This window comes from Lates calcarifer, linkage group LG13 (assembly GCF_001640805.2).
Source record: "Lates calcarifer isolate ASB-BC8 linkage group LG13, TLL_Latcal_v3, whole genome shotgun sequence".
Classification (NCBI taxonomy): Eukaryota; Metazoa; Chordata; class Actinopteri; family Centropomidae; genus Lates; species Lates calcarifer.
The window spans coordinates 16,949,019-16,965,151 of NC_066845.1; positions in this window are offsets into that span (position 1 = coordinate 16,949,019).

Sequence of the window (16,133 nt, forward strand, 5' to 3'; positions counted from 1 at the left end):
ATAACAAACTCCCTGTTATAGCACACGCAGAACTATTCTTAGCACCCTAATACACCAGTGTCTTTTGATGAGTGGTGCTGTATCAGTAGCTATTCCTTTTTTTTGTCAGACATTTATTTAAAAAAAAAGTCCTGAAGGGAGGCTGGACCTGCACCAGTTAGTTTCAGTTGTACAGAAACACCTGGCAAAACAGAAACTGGTGTCAAAGGCTGCTGTAGATCTTCAGCAAAAGTTTGGGTTTGGCAGGCAGTTGATTTTGCATTTCAAGCATCTTGCCTTTGGACAGTCTGAGGAGGCCCTCTCAGCACTGTCTGCTTGGCCTGGCCAGCTGCTGGCTCTGGCAGATATGTCAGCTGAGAAAGTCAGACAAGGGCAGAGGAGCTGAGGATTAACCCAGCCACCCAAAACATTAAAAACATTTATCGTTTAGTCCTCACCCTTTGCAAATTCACTTTCTAAACCAGGAAAATGCACCCAATTGAAAATACTTTCACTTGCCGTCTAAAAGGAGGGGATGCAGATTTGTATTAGTCCACAGGGGGGCACTGTTGTATCAGTGTCACCCTGTACCCTCTCAGAGGAAGGCCCACCACTACTCTGGATTTTCCAGCTCATTGAAATTTCCCATCTGCTCCTCAGTGCACACCCTGTGTCTCTCCTCTCTGCTGGCACTCGGTGGCCAGTCCACATTGACCGCTAAACGAGTGAGACAAGGGAGGTGAGGTGGAAGAGAGGGCTGAGAGAAGAACAGATGGGCAAAGTTGGTTCCATTGGCCTGGACATCCCTCCATCTCTGTGCTCAACTTCTCTTAGTTATACTTTTAAAAAATTGGAAATGGTAGTCATGGATGGAGGATATTTTTTACTGAGTGACATGAAGGTCAGAAACATGAAGAGCCATAATGGTCCTGTACATTACTGAGGGGAGGAACAGCCGGTGGACTTTAGAGCATACAGGCTGTCATGGTCTGGTTGAAGGGAGTAAATGAATCATACCACTTCAGTTCATACATCTCATCATAAGCTTCACACCTCCTCTCTCTGAGTGTGTGCATTTGTTGGAGGGTGCAGCAGAGAAAAGGGAAGTGAATCTCCATGTCTCTGCTATCCACCTTTTATTTGAATGTCATTTTGCAGTAATTCGGGGGGGGGGCTACACCTTTCATGCACAAGTGTAAACATGTAGACACACACTGTTTCTGCTTTGATTTAAACCTGAGAAATAACGCAAGCTCTGTGATTAAGGAACTGAGAGTGAGGCATTTACAGCTGGAAGTTCAGCGTTTAGAAAGCCCCCATGGCAGTACTTTGGAGTGCAGGCTTGTATTTTGATATCTTTATTTCCACTGGAAAAGTTAGGCATTAGGAGGGGTGCAGGGTAAGGGCTGCTCAGGCTGTCAGAGCTGGTTTCATCTTTGTGCTCAGGCACCCGCCTTCTCACCATGTGAGTGTTTACCTCAGGAGGGTCTTTAAAGCCTCTGAAGAGTGTCAAATGTGTGAGGCAGGGATGAGGGCTGCTGTTCCACTGTTGTATGTTTTCATCCATTTGCACAGAGCCGTGAATAAAAGCCTCCTAAGCATGTTGGAGAGCAAAGGAGCCATGTGAATGACAGCCTGGAAACCTGGAAATAGGAATGATACAATCATTACGTGTGTTGACACAACAGCAGTGAAGAGATCAACGCGGAGAGGGTTCTGTTGTCAACCTCAGTACTGGGGGGGGGGGGGGGCACCCAGGTACAAAGGAGCCTATGGAGGTTTGGCTTCACCCTGCAGATGATGAAGGCCAAATCCTCTGCCTGTCATTCTCTCCACACTCTCTAATGTCCTGGCCAGGCGCTGATCACACAGCCCCGGGGGCTCCCTGCTAATGATGCGCCTCCAATGATGATGATGATCACCGCTATTGGAAAAGAAACAGGCCATCTATACTGAAAGGTTGCCATGACAACCCACTGCGACCCCTTTAGTGCAAATCACAGGGCTGGTGAAACAATGGTTTATGTAGCACACACTGGCAATACAGCCTTTCAGACATGCCTCAGTTCCATTTCTCTTTAAATAATTTAATCACATCAAATAAACAGTTATTTAGCATTCAGAGCTAAAAGCGAATTTCAGCCTTTGCTGTCCAAAGGCTGTTTATCTTCCCTTAAGCAAGGTGTGCCACTCCTGCAGAGCTGCTCTGTGCCAAACATCTTCCAGGAGAGGAAAAGCCCACAACAGCTTTTGAATAATGTTAAAATGCTGCCTTTCTAATCCATACTAATAAGGATAAAAGGTGAGATGATTTTTATGATGCCCCCCCCCCCCCGTAATGAGACGACTTTGTTCTGTTTCGTCATTTCCCTGTCCTCCTTAAGCATCCTACAAGTGCTGAGACTCCTGAGGCCAGTACACAATTGGCCTATTACTCTAAATGATGAGTCACAGGTCTGCTGGCTGATTTCACTGAATTGCAGAGGGATGATGATGGTGGTTGGGGGTGTGTGGGGGGCTGTATGTGCCAGTGGTAATTGCTCCACATGCAAGATGGGGTGAGAGAGCACCGGAGCTGACACGCTCCACTTCCCTCGACATAGTGATAGGAAGTGTCATTCGGCACTTTGAAGACGCACCACTGAGATCTACAGTATAAGTCTGTCACTCTCTGCTCCCACCTCCCACTCATTTTCTCTGAATTTCTCTCTCTCTCTCTTTCTGTCTCCCTCGGCTTCTCTTTCTTCCCTGCTTGCCTCCTCCTCCTCCTCCTCCTCCTCCTCTCTCTTCCTCTCTGCCCAATTCTGTCAGCTCACTACGCTCGGCTGCTCTCATCTTCCACGCAAACGTCTTGTGGTATGACAGTCATGTAAGCGAGTGGCTGTGAACTACAAAGGGGATCTCTGTCTTCACTCTGAGTCTTGGCAAAAACCTTGGCTGAGGTGTGGCCCCGCTCCCCACCTGCCAGCGCTGGCCCTCAACACACACGCGCACACACACACCCCTCAATCTTCAACCTGACCTGCGTGCCTGTCATCTGCCTGTCCTGTATGTGCTTTGTGAAATATTTAGATACTCTATACTGAAGCGAGGGAAGAAAGCCAACCTTAGTTACGCAGTAGTTTCTCCTTTCCAGGTGCATGCCAAATGCAGTCATCCACTGTAATTAAAATGTATCCACTATCCTGGGTTAGAGCATAAATCATAATCTCTCTGTTACAGTCTTAGCCTGTCAGTTATTGTATATTGTGATGTGGCTTTAGATTTTTTATGAACAGTGATTTGAATTTGGCTAACAGCCACTACTACTGAGAAACATTAGTCATATTCCCCCCTTTTCTTTTATATACATAATAAAAGGTACTCCAGCTGTTTAGAATTACATCTTTTCTAAAATGGGGACAGTTCTGAGAGAAAGGTTAAAAATGGATGATCAAAGCAGCAGAGGCAGAGATATCCTGTATTTTTAAGTTTTAAAAACACTGGTCCCTTTAAATTTATGTTACAAATATTAGTTTAGCTTTAATTTGAGTAAAATCAAAAATAAAATCCTGGTTGTGATGCCAAAAGTAAAATTGGTTTTAAGGTGTCAAACAGCAGAACTGTTGGTGCTGCATGGCAGCCAGGCTGAAAAGAAGACAAGCTCTTTCTCTTCAGCCTGACTGCTATGGAGCAAAAGCCAAAGTGGCTAATGTTTAAACCACCCAACTTACTCAGTGAAACCACAGTGCAGAGCTTAGTGGTCTAAAGGGGGGGACGACAGAATACAGAGTGGTGTTTGGGTGGGGGGGGGGGATTGGGCATGTGTTGGGGGGGGGGCAATGTAAAAAACATAGTAGACTCCCCAGTCCACCACACACACAGACCTCCACCCCCTTCCATCTCTCCATCCCCATATCCCCAGCAGTCCCTTCCAGCCCCTCATCCACCAAGCCCCCACCCCCTAAACAAACTCACACACATGCTGAAAGATGAATGTCCAACAAATGGAGGCAAGAGGTGAGTGAGGGCCCCATATGAGAGGTGTACTGTGCAGCCGGGGCCTCCAACCACCCCCACCCATACACACACACACACACACACACACTTACACACACCCACCTCAGAGGCCAGTAATCAAGGGGGCCCAGTCAGCGGGGTCCAGGGGGGCCAGGGGGTGGGACGGGCAATGGCGGCTGAGGGGGAGGCAGTCGCTGTCTCACTAGGATGTTATTTATTGGCCTACTTTGAATCTCCTGCTGCCTCCTGCACTCCCTGTCACTCCCATTGATCTTGTCCTGATCCGCCCCCACGGATGGCTCTGCAGACTCTCCTCCTCCTCCTCCTCTTCCTCTCTTCCTCACATGATGTACACTGTGTAAATGTCTTCTGCTCCTGGCATGATGTCCGGAGGGAACTGAGAAAGTGCTTTAGCATCACTTAAGCCCATTTGACTATAGGCAATGTGTATGTCTAGTGTTATTAAAGGTAGGTCATTGTTTACATTGCCTGTGGCTGTGTCATGGGACAAGCTGCATTTGCTCTGCATAATAGTGTATGTTACACATATATATATATGTGGGCGTGGGCTCATAAGTCATAATTTATTATTGCTTGCTGTTGCTTGTTGTTTGCAACCTTATTATACGTCAGATTATGGTGGGCTGCAGCAGTGGTATCTAATATTGTGACCAAAAAATGGAAATATGGATTGACAGAGGGGTCCTCAGCTCTCTCTCTTACTCTTTCTCCTCCCTCCTTTCCTATAATATACCCTCTGTGAAATCTCTAATTAATGCAGAAAATGCATTAAGAAAAGTTTTTCATTTTTAACAACAAGCCTCTTGTTGACTGACTTTTTTTTTTCAAAACAGTATTAATTCATGCAGCTTAAATTTATATTATTAAACACAAGTCTATTTTTAACTCTAGGAATTAATTTAATCTTCAATAACCAACCATCTAGCAAACAAATTACACAAAATCAACATTCCCACGTAAGGCTTGTTGCTATGGACACATCAATGTTCAATGTTTGCAAAATTTGTGCAAAAAAAAAAAAAAGTGACAACAATACCAGTCTTCTCCTCCATAGACATATTCCCAAAGCAGGTAAAAACTATTGTTAGCTTGCAAGGGTTGTTGACTCACGGCAGCACGTGATAGAGGTGATATCACATAGTCTGTAGGATATATCCTCTGGGAATACTGAGCATCTGTGCATTTTGTACCAATCTTCTCAATCTATCAATTGTATGTTGGATTATTTTGCAGGATAAGTGAAGACTGTGACTGACTAATGGCTCTAGATGAAAAGTCAGGGAATCACCTAAGTTAGTAGGATACATCCTCTCTGGACCATGAAGGCCTGTGCAAAATTTCACTTCAATGAACAGTTTCAGAAACTCATGATGATGTTTGCACAAAGTGGAAGCACCATTTTTACACCTCGCTACTTCCCACCAGTTTAGTTCTATCCATTTATTTTTTAATATACTTGAACAAATGAAATTATAATTTACTTTACAATAATTTACTTTAATTGTCAATTCTCAACATTCCTATTATGTGCATTTTTTTTAGAAAACAGTAAAACTCAGGTGGGCTGTATTGTTTTTCTAGGAACTTTCCCACCTCTAGTATGACAGAGTGCACAAGGTTTAAATTGGCTTCCACAGGAATTAGGTGTTCAGTACAGATTTGCTAACAAGTGCACTTAATGCCATTACCTTGCTCATACTATAGTCTGTGCACACACATCGAAATCCAAATAGGTTTCCTCAGTGTGGTTTATCATTGTTTTATCTGGACGTGCTTAGTACATGATAGATCTTTTTGAGGAATGCCGGACAACGCCTGGAATGTCCTAACCATGATAGAAAACATGTGCGTCAGACGAGGAGGTTGGTTGGTGGGAGATAATGGAATGTCACATGTATGCCTGAGGGGGCTGCTCCAGTCAGATATCTCAGGTACCACACGTGGATCATACAAGTCAGCTGCTTTTACTCCATAAACCACCCAAGCCTCCTCTGTAGTGTGCACTCCTCTCTGTAAATGTCACAGGGTGTGCGAGGGGGCTTCACTTATTCAGTACAACCACCCCAATATACAGTATACACATCCTCTGAATACACACACAAATACAACATTGAGGCTGTGCAGTTGAGCAAGAGTCATAAATCTGAGCATTTTTATTCTGGTCTAACTACATCCACAAATCCCACCTGACCCCCTTGGACAGCTACTGGCCTGAGGATTCAGACATGCAGACTAACTATCTAATAATGCATGCACGCAGTTGAAATGCTTCAGGCTAGGTGTGGTGTGGCTTTAGCTGCAACAGATTAAGAACAAGCAATGTTTTTTTTTTTAGCCACGATAACACCGTGGGCTCTAGGGATGACAGTGTCACTCAGCCTTTTAGTCAGTTCACCACTCCACACCAAAATACCTCGACAATTCATTCTCATGTAACTTCTACTGTAAATTTCTGTGTGCTATATTGGAATCAATACACATTCACTTCACTACAGAGGTACTTTTGGCTTCAGCTGTGTTTCTGTGCATGGTATTATATTATCGATCACCCATGGCTGCTGTGCGGCGGAGGCAAAGGCTGCATTGCTCTGTGCAGGAGCTGCTGGGGTGCCCACAACTTCCAGCCTGCGAGCACGTCGATAACGAGCAGCCGCCTCTCTGACAGAATCGTTTACTGGCTGGAGGGCTTGGAGACGAAAGTGGAGTGTGCATGCCTGCCTCTAACCTACTTAAGCCTCACGCTGCACAAATGGAAGTGTTGATATGCAACATGAGATGTCCTGGTGGATTCCTGCCTGCAAGTAGACTAACCAGAATAAATGTGTGAGATTAATGCCAGAGGAAGTACTGATGGTATTACTGTGTGTGTGTGTATATATGTGTGGGTGGGTGTGTTTGATTTATTCATTGCTTATGTCAGCATGGGAGTTTAGAGCCATATTACTTAACAAGTGTATCTTATTGCAAATCATACATTTTCCAGGGTAAAATAATCATCTACATCCAAACCTTTCAGTTTCCACAGCCGCATAGTGTCAAAATGTGCACGTATGAAAAAGAAAAACATGCGAGTTTCTTGGAGAGGGAATACTCACTGACTTGGGTGTGTGCTCTTGCTGTCAGCTAAGGAGCTATAGCATAGTTTCAGTGACTCCAGTTGGCTCCTTAATTCTATTTGCCTCTCAGGGGGACCTCCCCCAAACCTCTCACACACATTTTTAGAGAGCTTTGTTGGGCAAGTGGGGGAGGGGGGTCTCTACTCCCTGCTCCCACTGAGTCTGGACAAGACACATAAATCACACACACAGACACACACGTACCAGTACTGCTATGTCATGAGGCGACGGGGTCTAGTATCTGAACCAGTGGGCCTCCTCTCTTGCCTTAAATGTTGGAAGGGGCTGGAAGTAAAGAAGGAAGAGGTAGAGAAACAGAAGAAGGAAGGCAGGGGGAAGGGTGATTTATTAGTGTGCTCACTTTCAGAGATGTACACTGTAAAACTCGTATTTCTATCTTTATTATTATTGGAAGTGTGAAGTTTGCATACAGACAGTTTGTCGTTTGTCACCATGTATGTGTGGATTTTCAGTGCTCTGGTTTCCTCTCACAGCCCAAAGACATGCAGGTTAACATTCATATATTCAAGGACGTATTACTGACTTAGTAATTAGTCACTTAATTTATTTGTTGATCAACAGAAAATGAATCTGCAACAGTATTGTTAACTGAGTAATCATTCTGGTTTATATCAGTATAAAATGTATATTCTCAGATTTTGGACTGTTGGTCAGACAAAACCAGCTATTTAAAGACAACATATTGGTCACAATTTTCTGTTATTTTATACATAAAATAAACAATTAATTAAAATAGAATAGTCAATAATAAAAATGATCAAATACATACATGTAGATGCATGTAAAAGAATCTTCACCATCTGTGTTGGTGGGTTATTATCATTATAATTGATCAGGGTTAATAAAATCACATAGTTTCTCTGTGAAATAGATAAATACACTTTTTTACTATCATACTGTCATACTGCAGCTGTACACTGCATCATAAAAATAATGCTGTTGCTCTTTCCATGTCTTCTACATGGATCATCAAGTGCACATTTAAAGTCCCTTCTACCGGGTTCTTGTTTTAAAACAAGTCAGCTGGAAACACTGGAGAAGTCGGCCAATCAACTCATAAAGCTCACCTTGATGTTAATTAGCTAGCTAGCTGCAGCTGATAAATGATGCCTGGAACAGTTGTCATTTCAGCAGGCAATGATTTGATTATCATTTAGACAGGACATAAATGTTCTTTGTGTACCCCTGTTTAAAATCTGAATGATCTGCTGTTTCTAAATTGACTAAAATGTGTTGCTTCCATGTGGTTATATTTCAGGAATTATTCCAACATCTTATAAGTGCCACTTTTTTTTTCCAGAACACAGGATTATATTTTTAGCATCTTTTTTCCCTTACTCATTTTACAATCAAAAGTGTATCTAATAAGCATAACATGGGGCAATACAATATTTCCACAAAAATGCTCGCTGTTATAGTAAACATGTGCCTGTGTGTCTCTGCTCAACTGCTAGTAGACTCTGCTGGCCTCAACCACAGACCCAGACACTAGCTGGGAACCGGGCCTGGGCTCAGAGGAGAGCAGCTTCCTGGTCAGGAAGTTACCGAGGCAGGCTGTGGCCAATGGAGCTGCCAGCTAATAGACCAGCTCCTCCAAAACCACTGAGTGAATACAGGAAGATATGGAGCCACTGTGGGGGAGGAGAAGTGAGGAGGCTCTGAAGAAGGAGATGAAAACCATATTTTGTCTTAGCTGCAGTGGTCAACCTTGCACCTGGATGGTTACTAATCCTACGCTACCACATTACCTAAGTGTTTCATATGTGAAATGTTTATACTCACAAATTAAATTTCTTTCAGAATGATTTAATTTATTATGATTTAATCCAAGTCTTTACATGGGGCATTTATTCTGATTGGGCTGCTATTCCGTTATAAAAATGCTCTATGTAAAGAAGCCAGTCTGTGTGTGGCAATGTCAGTCAGCAGGTCAGTCGACGACCACTTGATCCAGACTGAAATATCTCAACAGCTATTGGATGGATTGCTATTACATTTGGTACAAACATTTATGTTCCTGTCAGGATGAATTGTAATCACTTGATCCTTTTCATAACCATCAGGTCTGCTAATTTGATGTAATGCTGTGGTTCAAAACGAAATAGTTACAAACCTCATGACATTTGATCCATTAGCCTGTGTTTGGCACTTATCAGCATATGAGTTAGGGTTAGTATGCTAACATGCTAACACTAACTAGAATGGTGAATGTAGCAAACATTATACCTCCTCAGCATCAGCATAAAGGACACTGCAAAATCAATCTCAACCAAGTTCAGAGTGCAGTGTACAGTATGCTTTCGGTTTATACTTGAAAAAAAAATCCAAAATTCACACAAATTTACATCGTCAATCAAAGCAAAGACTAACTAAATTAAATCTTACCTTCTTTTCTAGGTGTTTGAGACAAAGTTGGTTAAGTTAAAATTAACATTAAAATTGGCAGTTTAGGCAGTATTGCTGATAAATGGTCACTGCAGTAAAGACACTGGAGTGTACAGGAAGAGTAGGGTGGAGGATGGGCAATGCCTAGGAGTCTGCTCCCACCACCCCACAACCCCACCAACCCACTCACATCACAGACAATTACACACACAGACTCACACACTATTCTGCAGCTTCCACTCGGAGGCAAAGAGATCCATAAATCGTGTCACAGCCCCCAGACAGGGACAAGCCTGGCCTTTGCCTCTCTTCCATATCACCCTGACTCATCCAATGTACACAAAACTCAGACTCAGCCTGGCCTTAGCCTGTTGTCTCTTCTTCTAACATCAATGGGGAATAGAGAACAAGAGAATGTAAATATTTGATTAAATATGTATAAGCAGGGACTGTGAGAGTCCTTTGGGTGGATCATGCATGTGTGTTTGTGAATGCATTTGAGTGAGCCGCTTTATCAGAGAGATATGAGGAGACAGGAGGAAAGAGTGGGTTGACATTTTGCCCGCTAAAGCATGCATTCATGGCTGTGCTGGTATGTTTAAGACAATGTCTAAATCTTAGAATATTTTTACAGCTGATGAGACTCACTCACAAAACAGTGTGATGCAACAATGAAACATTTAATCATGTGCCCATTGACTGCCATTGAAGAAGACATTTGCATTAGGTTAAACAGGTCCTGGGAAGAAATCTTACATATCATGTGGCTGTCACATGGTGAGCTTTGAGTGTCCATCTCTGTATTTGATATTCAGGGTGGGGGGGCTTCAGTGTTTGAGAACATGTGCGAGGTGTTAACCAGCTCTTGGAGCTTCCAGTGCCGGCTGACGCCACCTCAAAAGAGCATCATTAATTACCATGCCATTATCAGAGTTGAATGCTGGCTGGGGGAGATTAATGCTGCGAGGAGCTGCTAGTGGATTAAAGGTCACATCCTGTGTGTTAATCACCCAGCACCCCTGACCCCTGGAAGGAAACACAGTAGAATGGGCACATTATTGCCACCTGGCTGGGCACCAATCATTACCAGGATCAAAATGAAGACTGGTCCTCTGAGCAGACAGTAAATGGATAGGAGAGAGAAAAACATAAAGAAAAAGGATGTACGTTTTTAGAAAACTGCAGGAAAGCAATAAAGCTGCAAGAGGGATATAGAGACAAATATAATAAGTAAGACATGGAACTTGCAGTGGTGGTGTTAATACTCTTAATAGTTTAAAATGATTGCAAAGGTCACTGAGTGTAAAGCTGCTCCAAGGCTGCAACTATAGCCACTGTTGTCAAGTTACACTTCAGCACAGAGACAGGAGCAGAAGCAAAGGATATCACTGTCATTGAGATATTTCAAACAAAACATCCAATGTGTGTCTTACACAAGCCTTTCAGCATATACTGTATGGTGTATTGTTTGGCTCTTTCACAGTCTCCTCTCTGTCTCTTACGGACATAAACACACAAAGACCCTATACAACTCTGTTTCTAACACATTCTACACTTAGTGTGAAAAGCCTTGAGGACTTTCCAAGGTGTATGGATTAATTTCTGGGTGTTGAAGAGAAAACGCTCGCAGGCTGGATCGGCGATTCTATATCACATTTCTGCAGCCCACACACACCTCCCACTCTCCGACATCTGACAAGAATCTCTTAGATCGGATGTGACTCACTAGCTTTGGCAGTCGAAGGCTAAATTCTTCTTCTGTTACTCTCTTACGATGACCACTGAGCTCTTTCCACTGGCTGTATTTTTTTTTTCTCTCGTAGTCAGCCACAATGGACTCTAGCCTCTGATGTGTGTTGTCATACTGAAGAGCACACTGTTTTACAGGGATTTACATTCTGTCAAAATGAGGTTTAGATTATACTCACATGAACGCCATCTGTCAGCTGCGGTGGTGTATTTCATATAAATCTGTGGCACATGTAGAGTTAGTGTGGTGTTATATCATCTATTAATAGGTATTTTTCTGAGTATTCACGAGAGCATGACAAAAGACTTTTCTGAAAGCAAACTTCAAGTGTTGTTGCCTCTGTGCTAGAGAACAGAAGGCCAGATCAGGTGGAAAAAGGAACACACAGTGTGAATGCTCAGGGAGCATTGTGGATGCTTACAGAGCAAGCTCTATTCTCAGAGGACCCCACATTCCTGCATCAACACTTTCCAGGATGCAGGGGCTTGGTTCACTGCTCGTTTGATGGACTATTTTCCCTCCTTCCCGAGCAGGGCTGTGTACATTTTGACCTTGGTGTCAGCAGAGTCAGACAGAAGCTGCTGAATAGGATATCTCCCTCTTCCTCAAGGACGTATATGGCAGCTATCTCTTTTGTGTTTGTTCTGATGACTGTGGAGAGTGATACTGAAATGAATTTCTGTGTGTTAAATTTATGTGACATGTGTACTCTATTTGGTCCAATGGGAGCACCATCCTGTTTTTTTATTCTTGGACCATGTGTCAGTATGTCAGTAATGTGAAACATGAAACACGCACATCTATGCCTTCTATCATTAAAGAAGCTATTAATATTTGAGCTGAGCTAGCAATGTGGCTGTATGGATGGCAGTGTTGGTCTGTTGGTCTTTTTTTGTATATACATGCTTGGTCTCCAGTGGATGTAGATAGATAGATAGACAGACAGATAAATAGATAGATAGATAGATAGATAGATAGATAGATAGATAGATAGATAGATAGATAGATAGATAGATAGATAGATAGATTGACTGACTGACTGACTGGTTGATTGATTGACTGATTGACTGATTGATTGATTCCCAGCAGCCTAATTGGTAGTACTAAATAAAACCTGTTACATATTGCTATGTTAGGATTGTCACTGTGAACATGTTAGCATGCTGATTAGCACACAAAGCTAGCATGGCTACAGACTCCTGTTATGATAAAAACTGATAGAACTGCTTAGCTGTAATGTGAAAGGGGGCAGTTGTGGTGAATTCAATAGCATCTTGCAGTCAATTGTTTTGTTTTTTTGTTGCCTACAACTTCACTGTTTTGATTCACTCGCACTGCTCACAGCAGGTTTTCGGTCACATACTGCAGTTGTTTTCAGAAAAAAAACAAAAACACTTCAAAACCCACTGTACACTATCTGCCCAGCACCAAATAGCAGACTGACAAAGCTAGCAACTAGGTAGTGAATGTAATGGAGCATTTCAACAGTCTAAGAGGCAGATCCCTCAGGAGCTGGTGGGGAACAAAAATAGAGCTAAAAGAAAGCAGGCTAAATATTGGACTTATTTGCCAGGTGGCCAGAAACATAACTCCAAATGAATGTTAATGTTGTCCAGTAACTGCAAGGTTGCATAAATAGGCAATTTGCTGTTAACATCAGGTTACCTATATCAACTTTGAAGGTTACTCTAGGTCAGCGTTGTGTGTTTACAGCTTATTTCTGCTGCTCTGAAGCCAAAGAATCATTAACTGCAGGTTTGATTGCCAAGATATGTTTCTGTATCTTTATTACAATCATATTTCCATTACTGGCATTCTGTTTCATTGCCTCGGAGACAAGTGATAAAACTTAAAGGATCGCTTTTTTTTAGAGCGGTCTGATAACAATACAACATTTGACAGTCCTGCAACATTTCAGTGTTGCTTAAACCACAAGAGGTGTATGTACTGAATTTTTGTTTCTTTGTCCCTTGTGTTTCATGTGGCCGAACACATTACAAATGACTAATCTGAAGGAATCAGCAACACTGTAGAAGCACCTACAGCTGGGAGTGGAACTATTAAGTCTGTGTGGAACAGTGGAACAGCTTAAAAATAGCTCAGTCTTCCATTGTCCTGTCAGGGTCTGAGTCTTGGGCTGCTGCAGTTCACAGGAATATGCATGCCTGGAGACTCCTTCTGCTTTTTTGACAGTGAGAGTGAGATGTAATCAGGTTGTCTGTCTGTTAAAAAGGCTTGGCTGAGTACTGAGTAGGGAAACAAACTCTGAATGCCCCCGCAAAGGCTTACTATTGTTGCCTCACAACACAGAGAGGATAGCTGTCTATGACATACTGCAGTGTAAAGGCTTAGCTTTGAGGAGAGACATTCATTTGATTTCATTTCAGTTTCAAGAAAGCTTGTGTAACTGCGCTTTCCCCATCCAAACACCTCAAACCAGTAGGTTATATTGTTGGAGGATCTCTCCATGGGCAAATCTGGATTCTTGACTCAAGATACAAGCAGTGAAATCCTCCACTGTGTGATCAAAGTCTAACATTTACTCAGCTGACACCGGAGCTGTTGGGGGAAAAAAATGGAGACTCAAAGATGGGGAGCGACTGATAGGGATTTTACACTGTCTTTCCGTGGCATGCTTGAGTGTCGAGCTTCCTCCTCTCAGCCGTGCTGCTGAAAAGCCCTTCCCTCAGGGTGTCTTACTCAGCCTTAACACAGACACTGCCACTACCTTGTGATCTCGCTGCAAAAAGCACATAAAAGATCATTCTCAAACACACACACACACACACATGCACAGAGACAGGGAGTGTGTGACAGAGATTACTTCAGTCACCGTAACTGTCAGTGCACTCTATTCTTATCTCTGTACTGTTATCAACTCCCTGTAGACTATAAGCTCTGTTGACATTTCACCTCATTTCTGGTGTAAAATACTTCCAAGGCCTTATTATCATCATCACATGCCTTGTTCCATAGTAAAGAACTATTTCCAGCACCTTCCTTGCATATTCAGTTTGCCCTCAAGGTTCATTTAAAATGATTGCTCTGTTTATAGTACATCATAATCTTTGCCATGCATACACCTTCACTGTTCCAGTTTATCAACAGCATTGCTTATGAATTAGGTGAACCTTATCAATCATTTACCAGTTTGTGTGTTGACATTCTCTTAGATGATAGCACTCTGAGTCATATGACACAGAGAATGTATGCTTATCTTTTCACCATCCACCCACAGAAAAAGAATAAAGACACTGTGTCCATGTGAAAAATGGCTAATGCATCAATTTCTGTGCTCTGTAAGATGCATGTGCATGTGATCGTTAGATGCTGCAATGTGCTGACTGTGTTCTGTTGTGTACGCTGAACTACCCCCTGCGCAGCTCCCCTAAAGTAACCCATCCCCCCAGCCGAGACATTTTTCCTCTCTATGTGTGACTACATTACGCTGGCTTCCCCTCCCCCCACCGAGTGAGCCTTCTGAGCTGGTCCCTGGGGTGGGTGTCGGTGTGGAAGGTAGGCCTTTTTCCCTGTCCATGGGATTGTTATTGATGAGGTGAGGTAATGGATCTCCCCGCTGTGCTCACAGGGACACTGAGGATAAATCAGACAGTGGGTAAGACCCAACCAGCCATTCCACCTTTCTCCAGACTCAACTGCCATTTCATTAGTTTTATTTATGGGGGTTCTGCACTCTTCTGAACCCCTCCCCTTTCTGTCCTCCCACTGAAAATACTGCTATTCTTCTTCTTCCTCCCTTATATAGTGCTATGGCAACCCATATACACCACAGTCTCTCTATCCTCCCCTTTTTTCCCTGGAAATCCTAGTATTTTCCCTCCCACACATCTTCCCGGGAACTCTTCCCTGCCTAAGTCTGGTTTATGTGGAAGTGGAGGGGTGGGCAGCCTGTGAGCCTCTAGCTTGTTATCATGCAAGGACAAAAGGCTGTGCAGATAGTGATGTGCTCTGAAGTGGTGAAGGACTCAGCCCTGGCTGAGCTTTTAACATTAGATGCAACATTGCAAGTCCATCCAGCTCTGCAGGAAGTGCTGAGCTGTATTTGAGTTGGCTGAGCAGCAGCTATTCACCTCTGGGCTTACAGCTCAGCCACTTAGCAAGAAAACTACAGCCAAAACTGGCTTTGTCCTTGAGGGAAGAGAAAGGAATTCCTTATGTGTCCTTGCTGGAAATTACTAATTGAACTCTTATCATCACCATAGGATCAAATGTCAATTTTCCTGTCAGAGATGGCGTCCATTATTGGTAGGCAGGCTTTCCCTGTTCTGCTTGAAAAAGGTGAACAAGCTATCATCTCACTTCTATATCCATGTTAGCAGAGTACCACTTTGATTCTCTTCAGCTCTTTCATCACCATGTGCATCTCAGCTGCCAAGATTTACCACAACTCAGCATCATGTACTGAAGAGAGTCCGCAGCACCTGATTTCACCTGTAAAAAGGCATCAAGGTTATCACTGCTAGTGCTTTCTGTAGATGTTGTGGCATACGATCAGGGGGCAAACATCTAAGCTGACTAGCTACTGTATTTAAAATTACCATTGCCAAAATCTGATCCGTGTGTGAATGCAGATATACATGCATAATATATGCTGTATCATGTCTCTGTATCTAATTTATTTAAAGCACTGGAACCTGGATTAGACATGAAAAGCAGTGAATCATACTCTTCCTCGCATGCTTCTTCCATTAGAAGGAGATGGGAATGAGGTTTTTTTTGTGTGTGTTTGTTTCATGGTGAATATTGATGTCATGACGGTCATGCTGGAACATGTCCATACAAGGTCCACTCTAGTTTACTCCACATGAATCCATGCAAGCTAACAGATGGTTGACTGAGCT